This window comes from Phyllopteryx taeniolatus, chromosome 12 (genome assembly GCF_024500385.1).
Source record: "Phyllopteryx taeniolatus isolate TA_2022b chromosome 12, UOR_Ptae_1.2, whole genome shotgun sequence".
Classification (NCBI taxonomy): Eukaryota; Metazoa; Chordata; class Actinopteri; order Syngnathiformes; family Syngnathidae; genus Phyllopteryx; species Phyllopteryx taeniolatus.
This window is the reverse complement of record NC_084513.1, coordinates 21,535,670-21,554,116: the sequence shown is the minus strand read 5'-3', so window position 1 is coordinate 21,554,116 and position 18,447 is coordinate 21,535,670. Positions and strand designations below refer to the sequence as shown.

General features: G+C 44.5%; 1 protein-coding gene across 1 annotated transcript in view; it reads left to right on the top strand.

Annotated features, from left to right (window-relative positions):
- The first annotated feature begins 863 nt into the window (after positions 1-863).
- il1rapl1a (interleukin 1 receptor accessory protein-like 1a) overlaps positions 864-18,447 on the top strand; it is a 186,409-nt gene continuing 168,825 nt past the window's right edge. Inside the window, exon 1 of the mRNA XM_061792411.1 lies at positions 864-1,337. The gene's annotated coding sequence lies outside the window, so the exon portion shown is untranslated. The remainder of the gene's footprint in view (positions 1,338-18,447) is intronic.

The following is an 18,447-nucleotide window of genomic DNA, read 5'->3' as shown; positions in this document are numbered from 1 at the left end:
GGATGGATGGATGGATTAGTAGGTTAGATCAGAATTTTACTGTTAGCATTGTCATGAAGAAAAAAAATCAGATGCGTCACATGGGGCAAAAAAAATCGGAATGGACCTGCACTTCGAATGAGGGATAAATGGAAGATCAATGTATGAACTGACCGATATGATATGAAAACAGAGATCATTGGATATACGGAGACTGATGTAATTTGGGATGGATGGCTGAATGGATTGGTAGTTTAGGAGATGTTGGAAGATAGATATTGACGCTGGATAGACAGATTCAGTAGATGGCTGTCTGATAGATAGACTGAACAATAGATTGGTAGATAGCGGATCAACAGAATGAAGGAAGGCAATGGGAGGTACATCGATCATCTAATGGATCGATAAGGAATTGATTGATTAAAAAAAAGAGAACAAGTGAATGACAGGCGGATGAGTAAAAGAACAAGAGGACAAATACCAAAGATTGGAGAGCGCTACATTGATAGATGGATGGATGGATGGAAAGTGAAGGAGAGACAGACAAATACAGATGAAGGTATTGATGGATGACAGACGGAAAGCAAGAATGAGAGTCCTATAGATAATGTGTAACGATGTGCTGTATGATGATTCCATGAGAGAAATCCAGTAACCGAATGAGCGATGATGAAGAACGATGCAGCAGTGGCAGGATGACGCTTCGGCGGCGGTGGTGGTGGTGGACGGGCACTAGGACCGGGGGCGGACTGGTCGGACTGCAACCACAGAGCCTGACTGAGGAGGAACATCCCATCTCCCCTCTCCCCTCTCCCCCCCTCTCTTCCCTCTCTCTTCCCCATCTCTCTCTCTCTCTCCATCCTCCCCCTTATTGGATGTGACCATTTTCCTGCGTGCATTCATTTGCCGCCTTCTCTCCCTGTACGAGGAGCAGCGCGTCTGGGATGGCCGAGGATTAGACACCGGGCACCCTCTGCCTCATAAAGTCATCAGGAGGAGGAGGAGGACAGGGGGGTGACTCTTGGGAACCTTAGCCCCCCTCCCAGCCTCCTTGCTTTTATTCCCATTGAAATATTCTACTGAAGAGCTCCTGGCGCACTTCTTAGCCTCTGTCTTTTTTTTCTTTCTTTCTTTTCTTCTCCTTGTGACAAGATTCCTGTCTCCTGCTGGGATTATTTGGGGCCGAATGGGTGACCTCGCTTTCCATCCATTCATCCATCCATTTTATGGAACCTGCTTCTTTCCCCCTCACTCGGAGTTGTCATGTCCAAAGAAGACTCACCCGCTCACTGACTGACTGACTCAGGAAGGAGCTCCGGAGAATTTTTTCTTTTTTTCTTTTGGGAATCCAGTTGAAGGTAGGCCAGTTTTAACCCCCCCTCGTCCCAACAAACCCCCCTTTAAACTTTGCACTATGCTACTATGAATGGATTAAGAGATTTGACAGCGATGACAACAGCAAGTTATGGAGGGAAATGTAAAAAAAACAAACCCAAAAAAATACGGAATGCTTTTTTTTTTCTGCCGCAGTGTGTGTGGAGATTCCCGTCTCTTTTGGAATGTGCCTCTTATTTGTCTCACGGCTCTTTTGCCAGCATAACAGTGGAGACACCGGAGAAGCCATCTGCAGTGCACGCACACACACGCGCGTGCACGCACACACACACGCACACACACACACACACACACACGCACGCACGCACACACACACACACACACACACACACAAAGGGGATTTAGATATAGGTGTAAAAAGAAGAGGCAGCTGTCCCTTTAAGGCAATAAAAGCCTCCATTCTAAATATTAATAATAGTAATAATAATATAAATGATAAATAATATAAATAAATTGCATGAGACCTCAAACTTGCACCGATATGATTTATTTATTTATTTAATTTTTTTTGTCAGGCTGCACGGTGAGACTTTGCTCATACAACCTCAATTCCAATGAAGTTGGGACGTTGTGTTAAACATAAATTAAAAACAGAATACAATGATTTGCAAATCATGTTCAACCTATATTTCATTGAATACACTACAAAGACAAGATATTTAATGTTCAAACTGATCAACTTGATTGTTTTTAGCAAATAATCATGAACTTAGAATTTTATGGCTGCAGCACGTTCCGAAACAGCTGGACCAGGGTCATGTTTACCAATGTGTTACATCACCTTTTCTTTGAACAACATTCAATAAACGTTTGGGAACTGAGGACCCTAATTGTTGAAGCTTTGTAGGTGGAATTCTTTCCCATTCTCGCTCGATGTACAGCTTCAGCCGTTCAACAGTCCAGGGTCTCCGTTGTCGTGTTTTACGCTTCATAATGCGCCACACATTTTCAACGGGAGACAGGTCTGGACTGCAGGCAAGCCGGTCTAGTACCCGCACTCTTTTACGACCAAGCCACGCTGTTGTAACACATGCAGAATGTGGTTTGGCATTGTCTTGCTGAAATAAGCAGCATATGAAAAAGACGTTGCTTGGATGGCAGCATATGTTTCTCCAAAACCTGTATGTAGCTTTCAGCATTAATGGTGCCTTCACCGATGTGTAATTTACCCATTCCCATGGAACTAACACAGCCCCATACCATCACAGATGCTGGCTTTTGAACTTTGCGTCCATAACAGTCCGGATCGTTCTTTTCCTCTTTGGCCCGGAGGACACGACATCCACAATTCCATCCATCCATCCATTTTCAACACCGCTTATCCTGGTTAGGGTCGCGGGACGCTGGAGCCTATCCCAGCTGCCTTCGGGCGAAAGGCGGACTACACCCTGAACTGGTTGCCAGTCAGTCGCGGGGCACATATAGACACGGACAACCATTCGCACTCACATTCACACCGTCACTGAGTGGGAACTGCACCCACGCTGCCTCACCAAAGTCAGGCGAGTGTACCACTACACCATCAACATCCACAATTTCCAAAAACAATTTGAAATGTGGACTCGTCGGACGACAGAACACTTTTCCACTTTTCATCAGTCCATCTTTGATGAGCTCGGGTGCAGAGAAGCCAGCGGCGTTTCTGGGTGTTGTTGATAAATGGCTTTTGCTTTGCAGAGTAGAGTTTCAAGTTGCACTTCCGGATGTAGCGCCGAACTGTATTTACTGACATTGGTTTTCTGAAGTGTTCCTGAGCCCATGTGGTGATATCCTTTACACATTGATGTCGGTTTTTGATGCAGTGTCGCCTGAGGGATCGAAGGTCACGGGCATTCCATGTTGGTTTTGGGCCTTGGCACTTACATGCAGTGATTTCTCCAGATTCTCTGAACCTTTTGATGACATTATGGACCGTATATGATGAAATCCCTAAATGCCTTGCAATGGTACGTCTAAGGTGATGATTATTTGCTAAAAACAATAAAGTTTATCAGTTTAAACATGAAACAGCTTGTCTTTGTAGTGTATTCAATTAAATATAGATTGAACGTGCCCTGAACTGCTCCATGCTGATGTTGTTTTTCTTGATTTTCGGTGAGCCAAAGACAATTTTGCACCTCGTTGGACAGTCAGCTATTCTATTCTATTCTATTCTATTCTATTCTATTCTATTCTATTCTACACCTTCTGCATTTGCCAAACACAAGCACAAAGCACGGTGGCCCTTAAGGTTCACAAAAAGGACACATGGTTAGAGGCTGCAAATATGCAACCAACCCTATCCGTACAATTTAGGGCATGGGGTAGTAGGAGGGAGAGTCGTAGTAGAATAAGAAGTTGGAGTGGGCATGCCATCCGCCATTTTGTTGAGCACGAGCAAAAAAGTGGAGTGACCCCAAGAGGTCAAGAGGGAACATCCACAGGTTAGTGGGTGGAAAAACTTGACTTGCTATTGATGTCAAATTTAGTAGTAGTAGTTGTAATAGTAGTGATCGCTCACTTTTCTTATCGAACACAAGCAGAATCCTAAAGGGTCTGAAAGGGAGACCCACGGGAACGGGACACTAATATTCGAATCATAATATTCATGGAAAAATTCGAGGGCTAGTATTAGATGTTGTTGTAATGGTCACTTCTGCACTGGATGAACTCAAGCAGAAAGTATGGTGGCCCTTGAGGGTCAAAAACACCAAACCAGACCTTTGGGTTTGGGACAGATAACCTCTAGCCCAGTGTAACATTTAGTGGATAGTAGTAGTTATATTACAAGAATTATGGTGGCCCTTAAGGGTAAAAAAAAAAAAAAAAAAAAGGCATGACAGATTAGGGGTCACAACCATATCAAACATAAAATTTGATGATGATAGTAATAGTAGTGGTCACTACATTTGCATTGGTTGAAGACAATTATAAAGTATGGTGGATCTAAAAGTTCCAAAAAGTAAAATGGGGGGTGGGGGGGGGGACTAGGCTAAATGAGTTCAAACCAAGAACCGCCCCCTCCCTCTGCATTGTTGTAAATGCAGTATAGTATACACATACTGTATATGTACCACTATGTGAATGTAGCGTGTAAAAACAGTGTACATTGAATCCCCCCCCAGGGGGCGAACCATTAAGGGTTGCGTGAATATGCAAAATGCTGATCGAGAAGCATTCACTCGAATGTTATTATGCATCAAAGAATGCAATTTTCTTGCTGTTGTTTCTTCTCTATCATTTCCTTTTTTGCAAAAAAACTTTCAGTGGTATTTTAAGACTGGGTGACACCAATCAAATCCTAATTCTTGAGGGAATTTAACACAGAAGAGTCAAAGATGTGGTTTAGCGGCGATTTGGGTGGCGATACCGTCACGCGGAGGGCGGGAGACCCGACGGGTGGAACTGTCGCGGTGCTTAAACAGACAGCTCCTTCCTCGTTCAAGATGTTCAACTGGCCCTCGGGCCTCTCAATGGAGACGCTGAAAATATTGGAGCAACAATCTAAGCATGCTTTGTTTTTTCTTTTTGTTGATATTTTCACACTATCAACATTGGACAAATCTGCACAACGGTGACATTCCCCCCAACCAGCGTCGCCATGTGCATTATGCTGATACGCTTCATACATATTTCATGCAAGCAGTCTTAATAATGACATCAATTCCCGGTGTAGCCCCGCTCGCACTCCCCTGCCCCGTGCCTCGCTTGCCCGTGCCGTGTTTGCGGTAAATGCCGTCATTGTGTGAGCGCGAAAGCGTCGGAATGCATTTGCTGGCCGTCGTCGGATCTTCCCACAACCAGATCGTGCCCGAACTCGACATGGATACAACGATTTCATGGAATTTGATCGGGGATTAATCGTGTTGTAAAACATTGGTGTCCAAAGTGTGGATCGCGGTCCATTTGACACCCCCCCCTTTTTTTTTTTTGTGCCACGCGGCATACACTAAAAATAGCATTTGACACGGCTCTTAATGCTATTTTTAAAAAAGGCAATGTGTGAGCAGATCATTTTAATAATCCTCAAGTAAACACTGCTTACAAGATCAGTGCAGGGGCGGATTTGTTCTGGTGGGATACAGGGCCGCGGGCCACCCCAAAATCCTGCAAAGCACTAAACTATTTGCCTAATCAACTGTTTTCCAAATGATACGCACCATTTAACAACTGCATTTTATACTGTATTTACTTGGGTTATTTTTGATGATCTTAAGCATTAAAGTTGGAAAATTATATAAAACATAAGAATGTGAACAATATATACTTCCTATATGGACTGGTGTTAGCATGTTTAATAAATTAAAGCTGAAAATGTTAAAATAGCCTTTGCCTCCTTTGAGGAGGAAAAAGTTTGGACACCGCTATCTTAAAGCCATACAATGGAGTGCACTAGTTAGCTACACCCAGCGGAGGCGATGTTCACTAGTTTGCTGTTTAAAGGTTTAAAGAAGTCAACATGATGTCAGCTAAGGCCCACAACAACATTTACCTTATTTGGCAACATCCATCCATCCATCCATTTTCTGAGCCGCTTCTCCTCACGAGGGTCGCGGGCGTGCTGGAGCCTATCCCAGGTGTCATCGGGCAGGAGGCGGGGCACACCCTGAACCGGTTGCCAGCCAATCGCAGGGCACATACAAACAAACAACCATTCGCACTCACATTCACACCTACGGGCAATCCAGAGTCTCCAATGAATGCATGTCTTTGGGATGTGGGAGGAAACCGGAGTGCCCGGAGAAAACCCACGCAGGCACGGGGAGAACATGCAAACTCCACACAGGCGGGGCCGGGGATTGAACCCGGGTCCTCAGAACTGTGACCAGTCGGCCACCGTGCCGCTATTTGGCAACATGAGCATGATAAAATATTAGGCACCCCTCTCTGTAATTGAAGAAGCTCCCGATTTATTGAGTTGTGTGCCCTACACAACCTCGTGTTGATTGAATTAGAACGTGCCGCCGACCCGCCGCTCGAAGGCGATCCCGTGGAGAGGCGCATCGACGGAGCAGGTGGGCGGCGAGCGCGGGCCCTTGTGTTGCTGCGGGCAGACAGCCGGCGGTGGTGGCAGGGAAAGGGGGAAACACGCTCGGGGAGAGTCCCGCTGATCGCACGGCAGATTGGGAGCCCTCCGAGCCAACGTCTGTCGCTCGGCGCCTCGGGGCCAGAGAGGGAGAGATCGGGCGCAGCTAACCCAGATCGACACGCTGTGCGCTAACAAAATTGAATGTTGACTTCATTAATATATACGTTCTTGTCAACCTTGGAAATGCAACTGTATGTATTTAAATGCTTAACATTTTTGTGTTGAAGTAAATAGTTGTGTTGATTCGACAATAAAATGTGGATGACAGACAACAATTAATCCTCTTCCGCATAGAGAGACGTCTCCATGCGAGACTGTTGGGCCGCGTTTAAAGGGAATGAGAGAGGCTGCTTCGATTGGACAGGGTTGAAATCGGCTTTGAACACACCCACACTCGCACAGACGTCCCACTTTGAAATGCGCTAGGGCAACGGAATGACCAAAACCGGGTCTAGCTCACCTCCTCGCGAGTCCGGCGCTGGATTTATGCTAGTCAAGAAAACTGAGTCCGCTATGTTAAACTGCGTCGAAGAGAAGATTAACAAGCCATGTAAATTATAACAACAAACATTGCATTGAATCAGTTGACGAGTAAGTCACTAAATGACAAAAACATATTGTTAAGGCAACGTTTTTATTATGGTTGAGGCCCCAAAAACAACAACAACATCTATGATTGCTTCTTACAATTGGATGTTTGATGTCGTTATGTTTCATGGTTTATGTTTTGTTTTGGGGGGCGGGGGGTTGTTTTTTTGACAAAGTCATTTCGGCACTCTGATCCACATATATTGAGGACTGACAATAAAATTCTACCATACCATAATTTTGAGGTTGACTTAAGATTTTTGTGTTTTGTAAAAAAAAAAATAATAATAATATGACTGTGTTTAATCAGGTGGTTAGAAAATGTTGATTAAGCTCAACGCTTCGATTTTTTTTGAGAGCCAGTTTCTTATCTTGGGCCGGTTCACATAACACATCTTACAATGACATATCAGTGTAAGGACAACTAGGGATTATAAGAACAAATATGCTTGTAGTTGCACACAACCTTGGAGTTTGTCACACAAAGTTTTATTGAATTTACATTTGAAGATTACCAAATGAACTTCTTTTGATATGTGTACTGTATGCAGGGGCGAAGCACCTGTGCGGTATGTGGGTGTTTCAATACCTGTACTTTTCCAGGTGAAAGGGTTCAACATCCAGACATTTCTACCGTTATTGCATCAAGGAGCAACAAGCGGTGCACGACGCCGTCAACAGCGAGCAAACTTCAAATGATGCCGCATATGCACGACGTCCCTTTTGCAATCAAAACATTGACTTTGTCGGAATGCCGATCAGATGAGTCACGCTCGGGCGAATAAAGGAAGAAGTGTGCCCGGCGCTTTTGAAGCTTGCCGTTCTGAAGGCCGCCCGCTTTGACGTGGACCCCCTGAGAGGCGGCCGGTGGGCCGAGCTCCCACTGTGGCAGATTGATATTTGTAATTTAAGGGAAGCTGTCACGCGGCATCCTCCAGATGGAGAGTGCCGCAGAGGCGGCGGCGTCCATTTAACACGCTTTGTTTAGGAATAATCATTCGGATGCGGGCGCTGAGGATTTTTCATTTCCAGGCGCTGCCGCTTCGAGGGTTCAAACCGCTCAATTATTGAGGAATGGGCGTGCAGTCACATGACCATAAAACAAAAGGGGCTGCCGTCTGGGAATAAAATAAATAAAATAAATAAATTAATAAATATATACATGAATACATAAATAAATAAATAAATAAAAGGGCGCCGGTGCATCGTGAACGCTGTCAGGACGGCGAGGGCTGCTCAGTGACCTGCTGCAGCAGTGCTAAGCTAGTCACATGTACATCGTTTCACCTTTGATATTTGTCTCATCTTTTATGAAGTCCCCATCCACAATACGGAGCACGAGGACAATTTGGAGTGATTAAAGGGCCTTCAGAAGAACCCAACAGGAAACAAATCATGTGTTTGGCAGTTGAGGTTTCACAGGTATGGCTGACTTTATATGCCTCATTAAATCTGAGCAGCTCACGATGTGAAACGAAAACACTCCATACAGCTTCAAGATCGTATTAATATGCAGTGCCTTTGCTTTACATCGTATTTTTCCCCATAGGAAATAAAGGAAAAAATACTTTCCTGGGTTCAGCTGTGGCCATCATACAACTTTTATTAATTGTACAGGCAATGTTATACAAGTGTCAAAAGAAATTAACCACTGTTTAACCTATAAGTTGGGCATAGTTATCAATTCATTGGTCCTTACTAATTAGCTACACTATGTCATCTTGAACAATTGAGGCAAAGTGGCATGCATTACTTGGCTACAACCAGCACAGGCACTCTTAATTACCGCACAAATAGTTTTACGTTACGGCGCAACAAATGAAAAGGAGATGAGAACATCCCGAGAGAGACTCTTATTCCATTAAAAATACAATGAAATGAAATGCATGTTAGTCAATAGTCAATGAAGAAATGTAGTCAAATGCCCATTTCTAGTGTTTACGATTCTATTCAGATACATCTCAATCAATTAGAATATCATAGAAAAGTCCCGTTTACAGTATTTCAGTAATCCAGTTCAAGAAGAGAAACACATATGTTACACAGATTCATTAAACACAGGACGATAATATTCATAAGGCCTTATGCTACCCAATTTCTAGATTAAAATCATTTCATTCTTATGAAATATTAATATTTATCCCTCCTGGAAGCCGTCACCTTATCGTGGTGGAGGGGTTTTTGTGTCCCAATGATCCTAGGAGTTAAGTTGTCTGGGGCTTCACGCCCCTGGTAGGGTCACCCATGGCAAACAGGTCCTAGGTGAGGGACCAGACAAAGCACGGCTCCAAAAACCCCTATGAAGAAAGAAACAAATGGATCTAGGTTTCCCTTGCCCGGACGCGGGTCACCGGGACCCCCTCTGGAGCCAGGCCTGGTGGTGGGGCTTGAAGGAGAGCGCCTGGAGAGTCCCTAGGGACGTGGAATGTCACCTCCCTGGCAGGAAAGGAGCCCGAGCTGGTGTGTGAGGTCGAGACGTTCCGACTAGACTTTGTGGTCGTGTCTTCGGACTTGCGGCCGAATGTCTTGGACACTTGGGTGAAGAGAGGGGCGAAGCTGTCAACTGATCACCACCCTGTGGTGAGTTGGCTCCGATGGTGGGGGAAGATGCTGGTCCGACGTGGCAGGCCCAAACGTATTGTGAGGTTCTGCTGGGAACGTCTGGCGGAATCCCCTGTCAGAAGGAGTTTCAACTCCCACCTCCGACAGAACTTTGCTCATGTTCCGGGGCAGGCGGGGGACATCGAGTCCGAGTGGACCATGTTCCGCGCCTCCATTGCTGAGGCGGCTGACCGGAGCTGTGGCCGTAAGGGCGGCAATCGTGGCGGCAATCCCCGAACCCGTTGGTGGACACCAACGGTGAGGGATGCCGTCAAGCTGAAGAAGGAGTCCTATCGGGCCTTTTTGGCCTGTGGGACTCCTGAAGCAGCTGATGGGTACCGGGTGGCCAAGCGGAATGCAGCTTTGGTGGTCACTGAAGCAAAAACTCGGGTATGGGAGGAGTTCGGCGAGGCCATGGAGAAAGACTTCAAGGAAATTCTGGTCCACCGTCCGGCGTCTCAGGAGGGGGAAGCAGTGCACCATCAACACTGTGTATAGTGGGGATGGGGCTCTGCTGACCTCGACTCGGGACGTTGTGAGCCCAAGGGAGAATACTTCGAAGACCTCCTCACCGATTCTGTTCATAACCTTTATGGACAGAATTTCAAGGCGCAGCCGATGTGTAGAGGGGGTCCGGTTTGGTGAGAATCACCACCTCCAAATCTGAGACCGTGGTCCTCAGTCGGAAAAGGGTGGCATGCCCTCTCCGGGTGGGGGATGAGATCCTGCCCCTAGTGGAGGAGTTCAAGTATCTTGGGGTCTTGTTCACGAGTGAGGGAAGAATGAAACGGGAGATCGACAGGCGGATCGGTCCAGCGTCTGCAGTGATGCGGACTTTGTATCGGTCCGTTGTGGTAAAGAAGGAGCTAAGCCGAAAGGCGAAGCGCTCAATTTACCGGTCGTTCTCCGTTCCTACCCTCACCTATGGTCACGAGCTGTGGGACGTGACCGAAAGAACGACATCCCGGATACAAGCGGCCAAAATGAGTTTCCTCCGCAGGGTGTCCGGGCTCTCCCTTAGAGATAGGGTGGCCTGGAAACGCCTCGGGATCCCCCCGGAAGAGCTGGATGAGGTGGCTGGGGAGAAGGAAGTCTGGGCGTCCCTGCTACTGCCCCCGCGAATCGACCTCGGATAAGCGGTAGAAAATGGATGGATGGATGGGTATTCATATTTATTGCGATGAAATATATATTTTTTGAGATGGTGAATTTGGGTGTTTCATTAGCTGTAATCTGTAATTATAAATATTAAAACAAAAAGTTTGCACCTTTGTATGTTCAAGTTTGTGCATAGGGAATCTATTATACAATTCTACTATTGGAAAAAAAAAAAAAAAAATAAAAATATATATATATATATTGCTTTTCTAATTTATTGAGATGCCTCTGTCATACCACTCACTGTCTTGACTGTGATGATGAAGGATGAGGGCCCTTCTATTTTTTGTTTCATAATAACTGTCACAAACAAGTCTAAAAGTTAACCGCCTTAAAAGATGAAATCAAGAAAACGCTCTAACGTCGAGCTGGGCAGTCGATACCTAGCTACCTAGCAAACGTTAGTGGCTAACATTAGCGGTCCACATCACTCGGACTGGAGCCGGGTAGACGGGTGCGTAGCGGGTGCAAACATAACGCATGCCGACTGCGACCTGCAATCCTTTCTTTCGTGTAGGTCCACGCGATGATGTATTCGCACTTTGATTAAGGTGTGCCGAGGTTAAGGCGAAGATCACGGTGACACACACTTTAGTCAAGGCTCCGCGCACGACGTCGCCAAGGGGCCTTGACGGCTCGCCGCCATCACTCGATGATGTATGACATCAGCGTGAATATTTAAAGCTTTGCTTAAACAGTTTGACGTCATTTTTTTTTCACGTCCAATGTCAGTACATTTTTACGCAATCTTTTATTTCGTCTGTGTAGAGGGAGGAGGAAAAGCTTTCATTTAGTGACAAAGTATTGGAACAGATACTTTTGAAATCTGCATCAAGCTCTCGACATCACCAAACTATTTGCAGTCTTCTTTGTGATGCTTTTCCAGACTCTCACTGCAGCAGCATGGTAGCATGCATGCTCAATAGGTTTGAAGTCTGAAGACTGACTTGGTGAACTCCTTTGCTGTTTGACATTTGGGTTAGTGATGGAGCTTGCGAAGGCTCTCCCAACCGGTTTGGTTGTGTCTTTCTTTCTTGAAAGTGACAGACAAAATCTTTATGTGGGCGTCTGAGTTAATTTAGCAGCTGTCATCATGTGTTAAATCGACAAATATTAGTGAGGCCAATGCAATCCCAGTCAGTGCCTCCACTGAGTTTCACAGATGAGCTGAAATGTTGAATAAAGAGTAAACTTTTCTTTTTTTTTTTCTGTACTCTTTTTCACGTTCATGACCTTCACCTGTCTCCAATGTCTCTAACTGCTGTTTTGGGGTCTTTCTTTCCAGTCTGAAAATGATTCTGTCATTTGTTTGATGTTTCTTACTTTGTACTCTAGTTGTTTATTCCTTTTTTTGGGACGTTGCAAATAGTTGTATTGGCTATGGAGATTTTTTTGTGCAATGATTGGCATCTTCTCTCACCAAATGTTTTCAGTCTACAGTAAAAATAAAGAAATTGGCCTCACGGTCACACTGTTCCAGTGTCCAGATACAATATCATAAAAAAACTGCAGGATGATCTCTGAACTGTGTTCACTTGTGTCAACGTACAACCCACACACGACGGCAAGAAGGTAAAAGGAACTCAATGGAACTCAACTTTATTCTCCTTCCTTTAACACACACAAACACAATCAGTTTCGAGGAAAACTGTCAGACTAAACGTATGTTTTACAGGATGAAATCTCTTTGAAATTATAATTTCATCGCTCGCACAGAATTGGCATGGAAAGCGACTCGCTGCCGTGTTCCTTTGAGACGTCGCTTCTGAAAATCTCCGAGCTTGCTCGGGAGTACGGGGTACTTGCAGTTACTCGTAAGAACGACATCGGAATCACACTTGAAATATTAAGCCGTGGTCTCTGGGCGGACTGTGCCACGAGCGAGGAGCAACAAGGAACTCAATTTTCTGTTTGCCTTGTCAACTGGCATCTATAAGCGGCTCCGATGGCCTCTGCTCTCAACCTGTGAAGTCCGAAAAAGCCAAACAAGAAACGAGCCGCGAGAGAGCTGGCGAAGAAGCAATCGCAGGCGACAAGGGGCGGGAGAGGGCTCCCTGCTGTTTGTGGACATTTAATATTGTCATCGCAGTGCTGTGGGTTACGCTGAAACGAGTCTCCAGGGGTGTGCAGGGCTGCAATAAATGTGCTGTGTGCTGAAAAGCCGTCTTTGATGTCGACGAGAGGATAGCAGCTATTAGCTCTCTAGCTCTGTAATGAGCACGCCTCGAGTCCGAAGCGACTCTGGTCTTACATCGAGTTGCCCCAAACTGTTTATCAGTACACCCAATCTCTCCGATTTCTGTCCTGACTGTCTTGTTCAGGCTCACAATGAGGCTTCTGCCTGTCCTGGTTGACTTAAGTACTTACCATTACTTGCCTCTTCACTAGTCTCCTCGCTGTTTCCTCAAGCAAAAATCTAGCACCAAGTGAACCTAATGTGGATGACCTCGGCAAAACAGGTGCAAGCACTTCAATACTATAATATTTCATGTTTATGCCTTGTATGTGTTTACATACGGTACATCATATCATGCTTGTATAAATAAATGATATACATGTGTTTAACTCTTGTCCGAAGACACCAGCCACAAGGGAAACACAGTTTTAACACGTTCGGCTTCAAACAATCATGTCATCAATACTTATGATGCTCACAAGCGTAGTATACACGGGTTGTCAGCTCATCCGGTTTTCCGCGTTGGTCACGTGATGTTGCACGGATTTCAGCGGATTTAGAAACTCTCCTCATTCACCGCCAAGGTGCCCAGGCATAGCGCGGGGGCGCTGGACGAGTGTATCACCTGAACTCCGTCACGCCAGCCCACTTTTCACAGTTTCCTACAGTATTATTTTGAAGTGTAATAGCAAACGCCCCAAATGGATGCAATCACACTTGTGGACAATATGGAGTCTGTAGTAAAACTAGCATTCATATTTGCAAACATTTAGGTTTTTCAGCAAACACAATTACCCAAAATAAAACAAACCAACAAATCAACATGCAAGCAACACCCAAAAAAGACCCGAGCAAATCCATTCCAACCTGCACTCTTGCTGCTGTGAGGCATCAAATACCATCACGATGCCAATTAAAAAAACATTTCAAAAGACTTTTAGGCGAGCACCCACCTGCTTTCCAAGTAGTCTTGAAGCTGAAGAGCTGTCGCGACATCGCGGCGTCATTGTCAAGGGTCAGCGGCATCAACTGGATGTTGGTGTTTATTCTGCATATGCCGTGTGTGCGTGTGTGTAGACGTGACACACCGGGCCAGTCGGTCATGTTCTAGGCCTTAGCGGTGATCTGGCACCTCTCCTCCTCTTCCTCCTGCACCTCCCTCCTTGCTCACACCTCTGGGCTAAGCAGTCTGGCTTTGCAGGATGTCAGATAAAGAATGCGTCAGCCTACAGACTCCGTGATGGAAAAAATGGCAGCGCATTGCAATTTGCGGCACAAAAGGCGCTAAACGCGCGGCCCATGTCGGCATTCCGCAGAGGCCGAGTCGGAGGGAGCGCGTACACGCTTGCGGTGCTGTTCACATGCGCTGTGTGATAGGAAATCGATCAGAGAGGACCACGTGATCACTCTTTCTGAGCCCAGTAGGAACGAATGCCTTTACTCAAACACTGTGAAAAGCCCTCACCCCACAAAAAAAAAAAAAAAAAAAAAAAAAACGGACCTCCTCCAAGCAGAATCAGAATCAGAATCATCTTTATTTGCAGAGTATGTCGAAAACACACAGGGAATTTGACTTCGGTAGTTGGAGGCGCTGTAGTATGACACCAGAACAGAATTACACCCGCATAAACGTTTGAAAACAAACACTTCTAAAGGACTGCAAATATATTGCACTTAATACAACTGAACTGTACAAATGTTCTGTACTGGATTAAAAAAAAAAAAAAGTTCAAACCACTGTAACCTTAGACAAAGTTTGTACATTAAATTCAGTAATAATTTTGCATACCACTAGAGGAAGCCATTTTTTGAGAATCGTTGGCACTGGGAAAAAAAGCCCAAAATGACTGCTTTAAAGCAAAACTTGGACCTTCTGTTCAATTTTGGCCATTGTTCTTTGAAACAATTCCCGTTAAGATGGACAAGTCCACCAAATTTCATCTCAATCAGTAAAAAAACCAAACTGATGTCAGATGGGAGGGGAGGCGGGGATCTAAGGTCACCGATGAATCTCCTCAGAATCTCTTCTCTTTATGTTCATTGCTGCGCTAGCCAGTGAAGGTCATATATCTTTCTTTAAAGAAGGCTTTTAAGAAGTAATAAAGGTGCTCGAAAAAGTTTGTGAATTACTGCTGGCTTGGGCCCACCTCATTCAGGTAGCACCGTCAGTGCTTTCTTTTCTTGGCACAAACACTCACTTTGTAATTAAAAGAAATTTATGAATGGTGGCTGTTCACAGTGTTCTAGTATCATGGTCATTTCAAAGGATTACCGTTTTTCTTTTTTGGGAAAAAAAATAATTTCGACATAAAAGATGTCTAACGGAGCCGATTACCACACGACCTTCGTCACCTGTCTGCGTCTCCAGGGGCTCTTCAACAAAGTTGGATTATTATGCAGCATACCAAGAAGCTATTAGTCTGGAGTGTGTACTGTTTCTGCACTTTGGGTTCCTGTTTCATTACACTTGAATGTGCTTGTGAAGTACAAAGATGTGATTTATGTACAACCCCAATTCCAATGAAGTTGGGACATTGTGTTGAACATAAATAAAAATAATAAAGAATACAATGATTTGCAAATCATGTTCAACCTATATTTAATTGAAAACACTACAAAGACAAGATATTGAATGTTCAAACTGATCAACTTGATTGTTTTTTGCAAATAATAATGAACTTAGAATTTTATGGCTGCAACACGTTCCAAAAAAGCTGGGCCAGGGTTATGTTTACCACCGTGTTACATCACCTTTTCTTTTAACAACATTCAATAAACATTTGGGAACGGAGGACACTAATTTCAGCATTAATGGTGCCTTCACAGATGTGTAAGTGACCCATGGCACTAACACAGCCCCATACCATCACAGATGCTGGCTTTTGAACTTTGCGTCCATAACAGTCCGGATGGTTCTTTTCCTCTTAGGCCCGGAGGACACGACGTCCACAATTTCCCAAAGAGAAGCTGGCAGCGTTTCTGGGTGTTGTTGACAAATGGCTTTTGCTTTGCATAGTAGACTTTCAAGTTGCACTTCCGGATGTAGCGCCGAACTGTATTTACTGACATTGGTTTTCTGAAGTGTTCCTGAGCCCATGTGGTGATATCCTTTACACATTGATTTCGGTTTTTAATGCAGTGCCGCCTGATGGATCGAAGCTCACGGGCATTCAATGTTGGTTTTCGGCCTAGCCGCTTACATACACTGATTTCTTCAGGTTCTCTGAACCATCCATCCATTTTCTGAACCGCTTCTCCTCACTAGGGTCGCGGGCGTGCTGGAGCCCATCCCAGCTATCATCGGGCAGGAGGCGGGGTACACCCTGAACTGGTTGCCAGCCAATCGCAGGGCACATACAAACAAACAACCATTCGCACTCACAGTCACACCTACGGGCAATTTAGAGTCTCCAATTCATGCATGTTTTTGGGATGTGGGAGGAAACCGGAGTGCCCGGAGAAAACCCACGCAGGCACGGGGAGAACATGCAAACTCCACACAGGCGGGGCCGGGGATTGAACCCGGGTCCTCAGAACTGTGAGGCTGACGCTCGAACCAGTCGGCCACCGTGCCACCATTCTCTGAACCTTTTAATGATATTATGGACCGTAGATGATGAAATCCCTGAATTCCTTGCAATTGTACGTTGAGGAACATTGTCCTTAAACTGTTGGACTATTTTCTCACGCACTTGTTGACAAAGAGGTGAACCTCGCCCCATCTTTGCTTGTGAATGACTCCTTTTATATCCAATAATTGCACCCACCTGTTCCCAATGAGCCTGTTCACCTGTGGGATGTTCCAAACACGTGTTTGATGAGCATTCCTTAACTTTTTCAGTCTTTTTTGTCACCTGTCCCAGCTTTTTCGGAACGTGTTGCAGCCATACAATTCTAAGTTCATGATTATTTGCTAAAAACAATCAAGTTTATCAGTTTGAACATTAAATATCTTGTCTTCGTAGTGTATTCAATGAAATATAGGTTGAACATGATTTGCAAATCATTGTATTCTGTTTTTATTGATGTTTAACACAACATCCCAACTTCATTGGAATTGTACTAAAGCATCGATCATCATCTTTCCAAATTTTAGGGCGTCCTCGGTTTACAATGGAGTGCTGGCGGAATGTGCCGTAACCTATATCAGTAACCTACGCTAACGTGACGTTTTAGTTCAGGAAAAAAATAAAATAAACAAACACCTCTAGACCATTAATAAAACACAATCAAATGAAAACAGTTGAATGCCCCCGACGTTGCACAATTCCAAATTTGTGAACCATCTGCCTCTAAAATCGCCTAAAAAGTCAGCATGCACGATATCCCACAGGACATCCATCCAGCAAGCGTCAAATGATTAACTCTGTGTGAAGGTTTCGCTTTTTCTTTTGGCTTTTTTGGGTTGACAATTATTCCAAAAGAAGCAGCAGCCTCAACAAGAGCTGTTAGAAGAAAAAAAGTGATCCGTGAAGTGTACTGTTACCACACGAGCTGTATCAAAGTTAACGTAGAGTGCGTTGTTGTTTCAACCTTTTACTGATGATTACTTCTTCTGTACAATTGCGTGACAAGAATGTTAAAAAGTAGACATGTTTTTCTTGTTGTTTTAAGTTTTCTTATGAAGCTTAACTGACTATTTGTATGCGTTTGAATGACAAGTAGGCCATGGCTAAATGAGTTATCAGCAAATGAAATCCAACATAATAATTGAATGTAAATTCCATCTGGGTTTAATTTCATTTCCCTTTTTTTCAATGGAAAAAAAAATGGCTTGAGAGTTGAGGTTCCATTGTAGCTAAATAAAACAATTTACTTTATACGATGTGAAAAATCGCCACTTGAACAGCAAGTGTCTTTACAATTTTTCAGCTTTCACTCTTTTGAAAAGTTTTTGGGAATGTGGAAATTTTTCATCTCAGAGGTTAAAGATGTTTTTTTTTTTTTTTCATTCCAAAGATGGGTTTGAGGTCAGGGCTCCCAGGTTCTGACACACATCGTCATCATGATAGAGTCACACCTGAATTTGAAGCACGGATAAAATGATTAGTTCAGCAAGTTGTGCTCGGCAAGGAACATTTCTGGAACGCTCCCGCAGGGAAGGCGCACCGAGGCCGGATCAAACCGGCGACACAGCTGGATCTCGGCGCAGCGGGCCCCGCTGGGATGCCAGCATAATGTCACCCGATCTTCCCGCGGCCACAAGAGGGCTTTATCTTTTTGTGTTGTAACCAAGCAACTATGTCGGTTTCTTTTTTGTTTGTGTTTTTTTTTTTCTTTAAGGGAAGAACAGTGTTATCTCTAGAATAAATGACTGAATGTCGATCATCCAGTGGTACGTTGAATTTTGAATGCCCCAATTTGAAGTTTGACCAGTATTTGCATGAGACCTCATTTCAGCCGCCATTTTTCCTTTTTGCTTCTTCCGCATTTTTGCAACCCTTTCTGAAAAATATGAAAATGGTAAAATAGAAGCAAGCTC